Genomic DNA, 11,292 nt, shown 5'->3' with positions numbered 1-11,292 from the left:
AGATTTTAAAGGTGAAAGCTAAGAAGAAAGTTGTGTCGTTGCTAAGAAATGGCGATGTGGAGTTCACGCATGCGAATATTACTTTAGCAATATGGGAGTTTGGTTATAAGCCCACGTGACATAAGCTTTGGGTAAACTCTTCTTTTGGTCCTTCAACTATTATGGGTAAATTATAGTTGAAGTACTCTGGTTTTGTAACCCTTACATTTTAGTCACTTAACTAATTTTTAGCATCTATTTGATTCATAAATTTTGATTTATTTCAATCCTATCCTTTAAGCTTTTTTATTTACTCGTAATTTTAATTTGTTTTCTTTTCATTTTCTTTATTATTATTTTTCCTTCTGATTTATTTATTATTTTTTTTTATTTTTTTTCCTTTCATTTATTTGACATTATTTTTTTCTTATCTAACATTTTTTTACTTTTTAGGGATATTTTCAATCGATCATAGGTAATTAATTCGAATTGAATATTTAAATTTTAATTTAAATTTGAAATTTTGCGATTAAGACAACCAAAAAATTAATTGGTACCGAAAGGACAGTACAAGGGTGCTAATCCTTCCTTGACTATAACCGACTCCCGAACCGACACATTTCTGGTAAAACGCAGATCATGTAAGATGGTGTCCAATCCACCTAAATATTTTTTAAATGATCAGTGACGACTATAACACTTTTAATTCAAGTTGAACTCCAATTCCGGGCCCACCCGAAAGACGATCGTGGCAGTTACTATGGTAAGAAGTGACTCCTAATTGTTATGTGTTTTATGGTTCATGCATATTTGTTCATTTGATGAGCCAATAGAATTAGTGAATAACCCAAAAATGCAAATTGGTGAAATATGCCTAGAAATTATGTTATGAACAGTAAGTTTATTAAATCACCATAAATTATACGGAAGTGATTATAGGATGAATATTATACCATTGGATTTTTATATTAGCCTAGTTTTGTGTAAAACAAATGGATACTAATTTCAAGGAGTATACAAAGAGATATGAATTTTAGTCTAGAATAGGTTAGAAAACATGGCAATAGATTCTACTCAAAACAAATTATGTAAGTCAACTTTGAAAATTCACTATAAATTGTAAAAATTGAACTAGAAGTGTCTTATATGGTTCGATTTGTATTCAAGTCTAGTTTCCATTGGTATAAAGATAATGATTTTTGAGTGAGTATATTAATACAAAACAATATTTTTTTAAGGTAGTGCAAACTATCAGAATACGAAATTGTGATGAACATCTTAATAGAAGCGAATTTAAAGCATAGAATCAAGCTTAAAGCTTAGTGAGACTTATATTTTAACTTGTATAAATAGTGTTAAAGCGAATGTATTTACCATGTACTTATATGATATAAGGACGACTTGCGATGAGTCAACCTCGAGTGTTTTTACTAAGCATGTTTTAACGCATTCTGAAGTATTTTCATAAAGTTTATGAAATGATTTTATTGAAAGATTTTAGGGTATGAACTATCCTAAAATAATTGGATTTATTTTACTCTATTTAACATCTATTGGTGTTTCATAATAAATGTTTAATATGTGTTTTTAGATAGAACAACGTACTGTATGTACATTGAGAGTCATAGGTGTATTTCGACATACTTTGAGTACGATGGTTATCGATTGATTTTGTTTAATGTATTATTGCATTTTCATACCAGTACTTTGTGTACTTGGAGTAGTACTTTGTGTACTATGGCACTATGTTTGCAATGATGGTGTTCATAATGAGTACTTGTTAATACATTGAATAAGGTGGTTATCAATCAATTTTGTTTAATGCATTTGTTGTATTTTTGTATTAGTACCTTTGCGTACTTTTGTCACTATGTGTTCATTGATGGTGTTCATAATGAGTTTTTTAATTACCATTTTGATATATTAGCAACGCTATATTAGTATAGTGTTGCAGTTACTACGGTGCCTATACTTTCGTTTAGCACTTATGAGCAATTTATGTACCTTGCATTCTCATCTGTCATACATTAGACTTAGAATGGATATTTTTAATAGACCGATTTGTAAGTATGTTATGCATATGAAATAATGTTTTGCAGGTTATGTGAAGGAAATTTGGATTATAAAGTCAGTTTTATGCGTTTATATATATTTTATACGATTTGATTCATATTTTGATCTTTTATGTCTTACTTATGTTTTAAAATGTTTTACTTATTCTTCTTATGTATCACTAAGTGTATATTTAGCGTGTGATGATTTTCACGCGAAGGTAAAAGGAGAGAGTGGAGTAAGGTGCTGAGCTTGGCATCAATCATCGAAGATTACTTACAAGTATCAATAATGACATACTACTGTTGTTTTAAATTTCTAGTTGGCATTTATATGTGTAAAAAGAGCATGTATTATTTTAATATGGGTTTTGACACATGTTGTAATAGAAGTATATTTATTTTTTAAATTTTTTTATTTAAAGAAACCAAATTTTACTAGTTTTCAAGTACAAAAATGTTTTAAAAGACATGTGACATCTACGACTCGTGTACAAGGACGTATACGGGAAATGAGTGTTACACAAACATTCTATCTTTGAGAGGATATTCAAACTTTGCTTATTTGTTTTTACTTCTTAGGAAGGGTTGAATACTTAAGACTTTGGGGTATAAGTCTTAGTGTTGTGTAAGGTTACACCCTGTCTTAAAAGGTTAGAACAAATTAGTGAATTTGTTGAAATCCTTAGTTAGGAAGCTAAGCTAGTGGATGTAGACTTCATTAAGGAAGTTGAACCACTCTAAAATCATTGTGTCAGATTTTTTCTTCCAACAATTTTTTTAATTTGCCAATTCACCCCCTATTGGCCATTTTCATTGATTGATTGACTTAACGAGGTTGATGTGATCTTAAAAGTTAAGATTACCAAAACTGATAAGGGGTTTTCTTTAAATCAAACACACTATATCGAGAAGGTGTTAAAGAAATTTGACAGTTTGATGTCACCACTATCATAATTCCTTATAACTCTAGTATACGAAACCTTAAAATAAAATAAGTAGCATTCCCCAACAATAGTATGCTAAAATCATCGGGAGCCTTATGTTCTTAATGAACTACACTCAACCAAATATTGTTCATGTTGTGAGTAGGTTGAGTAGGTATATTCATAATCCTATTGGTGAACATTAGACTACATTGATACACTTACTTAAGTATCTTAAATGTACTATGGATTGAAAACTCAATTTTGTTGGTTGTCCTTCAGTTATAGAAGGATACTATAATGTCAACTCGGTTACTGATAATGATGAAGTAATCTCTACAAGTGGGTATGTTTTCACCTTAGGTGGCGCAAAGATCTCATGGAAGTCTGCTAAGACATAGAGTCAGAGTTCATTGCTCTTGACATTGTTAGGAAAGAAGTTGAATGGCTCAGAAACTTGTTAGCAGAAATACTCTTGTGAGGAAAATCGACTCCTCCGATGTCCTTGTTGTGTGATTCACAAGTTGCTATATGTGTGGCTCTAAACCAAGCTTACAATGGTAAAAAGAGACACATTTGCATTATACATGAATCAATGAGACATTTAATAAGGAACATAGTACTATCTTTAGAGTATGTGAAGTCGGAGATGAACCTTACTAATCCACTTACCAAAGGGTTAAGTTGAAAATTGGTTTTAGATTCGTCGAGGGGGATAGTCTAAAGCCCAATGGTTGAGGAATTCATGGTGGATACCCAACTTAGTTATCTAAGTTCAATGTGGTTAAACAAAGCCATGGAAAAAATCATAGTGTACATTTACTTTTATATCCTTATGACGAACAATGTACATGCACGGAATGAGCTTAATTGCTCTTAAAAAATCCATAGCCCAAACTTTTGGGTGGTCTTAATGAGAAAAACTTGATGAATTTATCGATTTTTGGCTGAATATCTATTCTTAATAAGTTCACAACCTAGTGTTGACTGGATAGTCCAAATCACAAAGGATTAGGTGAACTTACCGCTTGAAAGGTTAGTTTTTTTAAAACTCTTAATGAATTCAACCCAAAGTGTTTGGGTGTTCCTAGCTAGAAGGACATATTAAATTCACCGATTATTGAGGTTGAATTTTTATTCTTAATGATTTCTTATCCTAAAGTTTGGGCTGTTTATTTAAATGAACTTGAAGAAATTCACCTTACTTATATGAGAGGATGAGTTGTTGTAAAAGCTCTTAATTATTTCATAGCTCGATTTTAGGTAGTTTATGTTAAGATAAACATGATGAAATAACATACATAAGTGAGAAGGATTAGCCACCTTCTTTGAAAAACATTGGGTCATTTTTCTAATACACTTACTATAATACCGAGGAAAGAAGGTTACTTGTATATACCATCGTATATACTCTTTGTAGACACATCAATGACTTCAGTGGATGAAGAGGTTATTTGTGTGTTATAAGTTAACTACAATCTTAGAAAGTTCAAGATCCGTTCACTTATCTAAGAGAAGAATTACATCATTACTATGTACTAGTTCCAGATACGTTCACTAGTGCATAAGCAGCTAATATCACAATTACCATTCTCTCGTTTTTAAAATTTAAAACCTTTTTCTTTTCAAAAGAATTCTTTCGTATTTTGTGAACGAATGTTGGTTGTGCTTTGAAAGTTAAGGGCACGTATCCAACATTGGGAGGAAACATCCCTTGTGAAGGGTATTTAAAGAGACTTCTTCTCCCGTCCTTGTTGAATATGGATAAGATACTCCTTCGCATGTGTACGCCATCGTCGACATTCTATTGACTTGTGGTCATGGTCGTGGTAACAATATTTTTAGATAAAATACGGAAGAATTTCTAATGTTTGTAAAGCTGAAATGAAAATTTTCAAAATGAATTTATGGGCAAAATAAATTTTTAAAGCGATGAAATTATTTGTTTTCTTTTTAACAGTTGTGCTTTTTGTTAATTCCGAATTTGACTTTTATTGATTCAACCTAGACGGTTTTGGGGCTAGGTTCGAATCTTTATTATTGAAGACAAAAATATAATTGTCAGAGTTTGGTTTCAGCAGTTTGTGTACTAATTTAATAATTGTCTCGACGACTATTTATCCAATGAACCTGGATAGCTTTGGGGTTAGTTTCAACCAGCTACAACAATGTAATTACAACATTTAATCAACTGTTATTTTCGAAAATAAAATCAGGATTTATTACTGATTTTAATTTTACAATTTTATCCTTGTCTAAAGCCTATAGAGAGGTTTTTCTCTCATTTTTATCATCTAACAATAATCAAAAACTTCATTTTATAATCTCTCTAGAGCTTTCTTCCTTTTTCTGGTGAAGAGCAATTCCTCCATTGGCCACTCCGAAAAATTTGGGTGTACGAATTTTTAAATAGTCGTGCTAACCACGGGGTTGACTGCCTATAACAATAATGACACATATCGAGATAAAATTTGTTTCTAAGGTTGTGGTTTATGTAAGGATGTGCATGGGATCCGAACCTAGCGAGTTCTGACCCGCCCGACCTGATCAGGTTGGATTTTTTAAAAATATTTAAGGTTGGGTTGGGTCGAGTTTTTTTTTAAGTTATGTTCGGGTTAGGTTCGGGTTTAGGGTGAAAAATACCCGACCTGACCCGAAAAAATTTATGATTTTATCTTATATATTTAGGAATAATTACAATAATACCTCTCTATATGTTATTTTCTTTTAATTAAATCTCTATTTTTATTGAATAAAAATAATATATTATTTCGAGTCGGGTCAGATTCGGATTGTCTCAAAAAATTGGGTCGGGTCGGGTCGGGTGGAAGGGGTGTAATTTTTTGCCGGGTTCAGGTCAAGTGGAGGATTTAAAATTTTCGGGTCAAGTCAGATGGACCGAAAATCCGACCCGACCTGACCCGACCCCATCCAACCCATGTCCATCTCTAAGTTTATGCCACGACACGGTTATTCGTTTTACTATTTAACTATTTTATTAATTTATAGTAAACGCTGATAATCTCGTTTTGCAATTTCTATTTCCAACCGTAGTGAATCTACGAACTACTAATATAAGTTATTTTTCGTATTGTAGTCAATATTATAATACCACTTATATTCAATTAAGCCAAAACTAATCAATGAGTCAATATTTATTTATCATTTATTCGCTTTACATGCAATATCAAGCTTGAGGATAATGTGTACAACAAAGTGATAAATAAAAAATTTAATAGAAATATTATTTATTTCCATTCGGTATATAGGTGTTTAATTAATAATTACATAAATTATTAATCCACGCAAAAAAGTTACTTCGATAATATTTATGTTTTAAATTAAAATACTTTTCTCGACTTAGGATAGCTTATTATTTTAATTAATTCGTCCTAAGATACATATAAAAATATTTATATTACTAAAATACTTTATTTATGACAATTCATTGATTAGAGGCTATTCTTCAATTGATCTACGTAGCGAAGCTATCTGCGTTTTAAAAGTTGCACTAAAGCATACATGGGAATTGCACTAAGTCATTATACATGAAATTTTAATAGCCATAAATCATATTATATGCATCCTAATCTCTTTATACATTCAACTCTAAAAACTTGATCTATACTGAAAATTTTAGAATATTCAACACATATTTAATTAAAATCTCAACCTAATTATGAAGTCTTTAAAAGTTAATTAATCTAAAAATAAATGAATAAAAATATTCATATGACACGAATATGATTTCACTTGATAAAATTAAAATAAAATCTCATATAAAACCTAATATCCATAACATTTCTTGTTATGTATCTTATAGGTCAAATATCATCGTTAGCCCCTAAATCACGCATTAATTGTAAATTTAATCTTTTTACACTAATTTGGTCAATTTAATCTAGTTACAAGAACCCATTATTGTAAGCCTAAAGTCCATATTTTACTCCATCGAATCTTTTTGGGTAAATCACACGTTTGGTAATTAAATTTTACTCTCTTATTTTACTCAAATGTACTCCACCGTTAAATAATTAACGGTACTATGACATGACATAAAAACGATGTCGTTTTGAAAAATTAAATTTTTGCCAAAACGACATCGTTTTGCATCTATATAAAAATATAAAGTTTCCTTCATTTTTCCTTATTTTCTTCTCTACTTTTTTATTCCTTCCATTTTCTCTCGACCTACTCGAATTTCAAACACCGTTTGTCGCAATCGACCACCAAATCGGCCACCATCGACTGCCGTTGAAAGTGGCCTATAAGCCCCAAAATTTTCCACCATACTCGTTTCATCCTCTTGAACGAAAATGTGGTGTCCGTTTAACTTAAACTTCTTGAATCAACTCAAGGTACTCTAATCCAAATTGTCTTCTTTCCTTTCAAACCTTTTTCTTATTTTTCTCCTAAAATTTTAATCAAAACCTTATTGGAAATGTGTCAATGGGGGTCGATTGTTAGTGCTTCAACAAGTTGTTTCCCAATCCAAATTTTTATGGATCACCATTTGATGAAAGTTGTTGAATGCTTAGTACTTGAGAAACATGGATTTGATTGAAATTTGTTGTTGTCTTTGTATTTTTGAACTCACCTTCAACCTTCAATGGATTTAAAGATACTTAACCCTTGTCAAAATAGTGAAGATGGTGTTTAGGGTACGACCGACAATGATAGAAAATGGTTGTAATCTGAAAGTGGGAATAAGACGGTGGAGTTGTAATCAGAAACCCTAAATTACATTCCATCACCTTTATTTTTCACTATTTTAACAATGAAATTGTTATTTTTAGTTGAAGAGGTTATGCTCTTCATCGTGCTTATAATATGTCATCTTCATCGTGCTCATCGTCTGCAGGTCATCGGAGTAACTCGTCGTTCGGATGTCATTGGAGTATAACGTGTTCAACAACAAATTGGGGGAATAATCGTGAAGATATCTTTTGTCACTGTGGTGTGAAATGTTCAATGTGGACTGCTTGAAAGAATAATCAGAATTTAGGAAGAAGATTTTTGAGCTACCCAAATTTTAGGACAAATGATTATGGGCATTTTCGATGGTGTAATGAACCACTCTTAGAAAAAGTTAGGTCTGTCATTTATGACCTGAAAAAGAGAATGATGCATTAAAGAGGATGTTGAATGGAAAAGATGAAGATGATTTAGTTGAAGTCAGTTTAACCGAGAGAAAAGAAATGCAAAAACAAATTGAGATGATGAAAATAGATATGTACTTCAAAGAGATGATGATAGCTTGGATAATATGTCTGATGTTGGTAATTTGTATCATATTTCACTGAAATTTAATGATGATGAAATTTTCTACATGTTTGTTGTCTCTGAGTATAATTTGAACAAATAATATATAATATATAATATATGCAACAGTTATATAAAATTTAAACAACATGAAATATTATCTTATATATTGATTAAAATGTCAACTTTCAACAAAATAATTTCATTATTTTGACCAATAATTAATATATATGGTTCAATTAGGAATTATACATCCAATAATAGAGTTTGTCAGTAGAAAAATGTCAAGTTTGGCCAATAAGTTCAAAACAAAACAATCAAATTCATCTCAAATACAGTTGAAGCTTCATCCGAAATGAAGTTTTGTTGTTTTCATTTGTTTTTGTTTCTTTTGTCCAAGTTCATCGGATTGTTGTTGTTCTGTAGTCATTGCATGCTTCCCTTTTCTGTTTCAAGTCAGGCCTTTTCCAAGCATATTGGTATTGAGAAGCTGATGCCCTCTTATTGACAGTAGTATCCTAAATGTGAACAACAATATGTTAAAGGTGTTAATAATTGTTTATTATAAATAAATGTTGTTTACTTTTCCAACAGTTTGGTTATGGACCTTTTTAGGACAATTAACCTTCCTATAGCCCATTTTCATACAAAGGTTACATGTCATTTGCAATATAAGTCTACTCCACTTGCCAAATTTGCTCTTAAAAACATGATCATCCTTACTCTTTCTTCTTATTTTTGGTCTTCTTGGCATAGGTTTCAAATTAAGTGTTAAATTGGATCATTCAATCTTTTTGGCCAGAATTTTCTCCCCCTAACTAGCTGTAAGATTGGACTGTAGCTTGCTATATATTTTTCTTATTGTACCATTCATAAATGTAGGTGTGAGGGTCCTTTGACTCATGATGTATTGCATAGATAGAATAACAACAGGGAATTACATTTAGCTCTTATTCCCTATAGGTACATGTATGGTTTCTCAAATCCACTGTGTGTTGATATGCACCATGAGTCACCACAAATCCTCCATCATCATTCCAAACAATGCTACACTCAGTGGATTTGTTCATATGCCTTTCAAATTTCTTTTTAACCATGGGTGAAATATTCGTTGGCTACTTATATTTCCAAATTCTCTTAACATGCATTCATTGCATAACCATTTTTCTTATTTATTCAATCATGGTGATAATAGGATAACACCTTGCCTCAACAATCCATCCATTGAAGGCTTTTGTCATGTTATTGTCGACCGCATTACATTTGGACATTCCAGAGAAACATGCATGACTCCAATAATATGCAGGAACAACCAGAATATCATCAGTAGACTTCTTACCCATTTCTTCAAGCTTTTCAATTGATCATCAAAATATTCAACATAAATCAATCTTATACATTTCCAAAACTAGATCTTCATATTAACTCCTTTCCATTTTTTATGCCAATTAGCATAAATGTGTCTAGCACACATCCTATGTTCCATGTGAGTAGGGATGGCAATGGGTTGGGTTCGAGCCGGGTATTGGTCCCCCCGTCCCCGTTTAAAAAACCCATACCCGTCCCCGCTTAAAAAACCACGGGGATTTAAGCGGGGATTCCCATCGAGTAATCGAGGAAAACCGCGGGGAAACGGGTATCCCCATTTAGCATAAACGATTATTTAAATGGGTATCAGGCCAGGTATATATATATATATTTAAATTAAATATATAAATATTATATATATATTTTTTAATTTAAATTAAATTTATTAATATTATATATATATATATATAATTATTTTTAATATTTATCGGGACGGGTATCGGGCCGGGTAATCGGGGCGGGGATTACCAAATCCGTCCCTGTCCCCGTTTAGCATAAACGGTTTTTCCCCATCCCCGTTTAATTCGGTTTTCGGTTTTCCCCGTCGAGTTCGGGTTTTTTACCATCCCTACATGTGAGGAAAATACTTATTCAATATTGGAACCAGACCCTGTGATACAAATATTATGATAATTAGTACATATTTATCCAACTATAATAATAATTATTAAACAAAATAAATTGCTTGCTTTACCTTTTGTTGGTTTGACATTAATGACAAATCTTCACCATTTGGAAGATTTAAGTATTCCATTAGATTGGCAAGGAACCATTTCCATGATTTCTTGCATTCATCTTCTACAATTGCCCATGCTACCGGATACATTTGATTATTGGCATCCCTACCAATTGCAACAAAAAGTTCACCTTAAGTCACCGTTTTCAGACAAAATCCATCAACTCCAATGAATGGTCTGTACCCTTCTCTCCAACCCTAAAAAATATAATAATATAAATTATTAGATATTTTAAAAATAGAATCAAATGCAATGCAATGTAATAATATATACCTTTCTTCAAAGCAACAAAACATATATACATCCTATGAAAAGTTGATTTGTTTCCATTATCTTTATGAACTTGAATTGAGATTGTGCTTCTAGGATTGCTTTGAATCAACTCAGCGGCATACCCATACAAATTAACATATTCATCAATGTAAGAACCCCTTTTATTTTGAAACACCACTTTTCTAACACTTTGACACTGATTATAGCTAGCATATGCACCCAACTCATGCTTGCACATCTGTCTCAAAGTATCAACTTTCATTTTTGGGTCACCTAAATTTTATCCCTAAATCTCATTTCAATAAACTTAGAATTTATCATTTTTTTCTTATTTATCTTAAAACACTTATGAACAGAATTGTATATTTTCACAATAAGACAATCAAACCTACGATCAAAGCTTGCAAATAATAACCAAGGACAATCTTTCTTGCACACCACCTTCACTCTTTTTGGTTAACTTTTGATGAACCTTAAAGAAACACACTTCGCAAGAGCATATTTTCTCACTGATTCCTTGAACTAAGTGTGATTTGTAAATCTAAGTCCAACTTCCCACAAAAGAGATTTACAATCCTCATCTTTATGTTCCCTACTCAAATATTTTTTTTATGCTCCGTATACTATGTCATCATCATTATCTGTATCATTACACTCTCCTTAATCATTTGAATCTAAGTAATCACTTTCATGACC

The sequence above is a fragment of the Hibiscus syriacus genome, unplaced genomic scaffold (assembly GCF_006381635.1).
Source record: "Hibiscus syriacus cultivar Baekdansim isolate YM2019G1 unplaced genomic scaffold, ASM638163v2 tig00112216_pilon, whole genome shotgun sequence".
NCBI lineage: Eukaryota > Viridiplantae > Streptophyta > Magnoliopsida > Malvales > Malvaceae > Hibiscus > Hibiscus syriacus.
The sequence above is the reverse complement of the archived record's forward strand: the minus strand, read 5'-3'. Positions refer to the sequence as shown.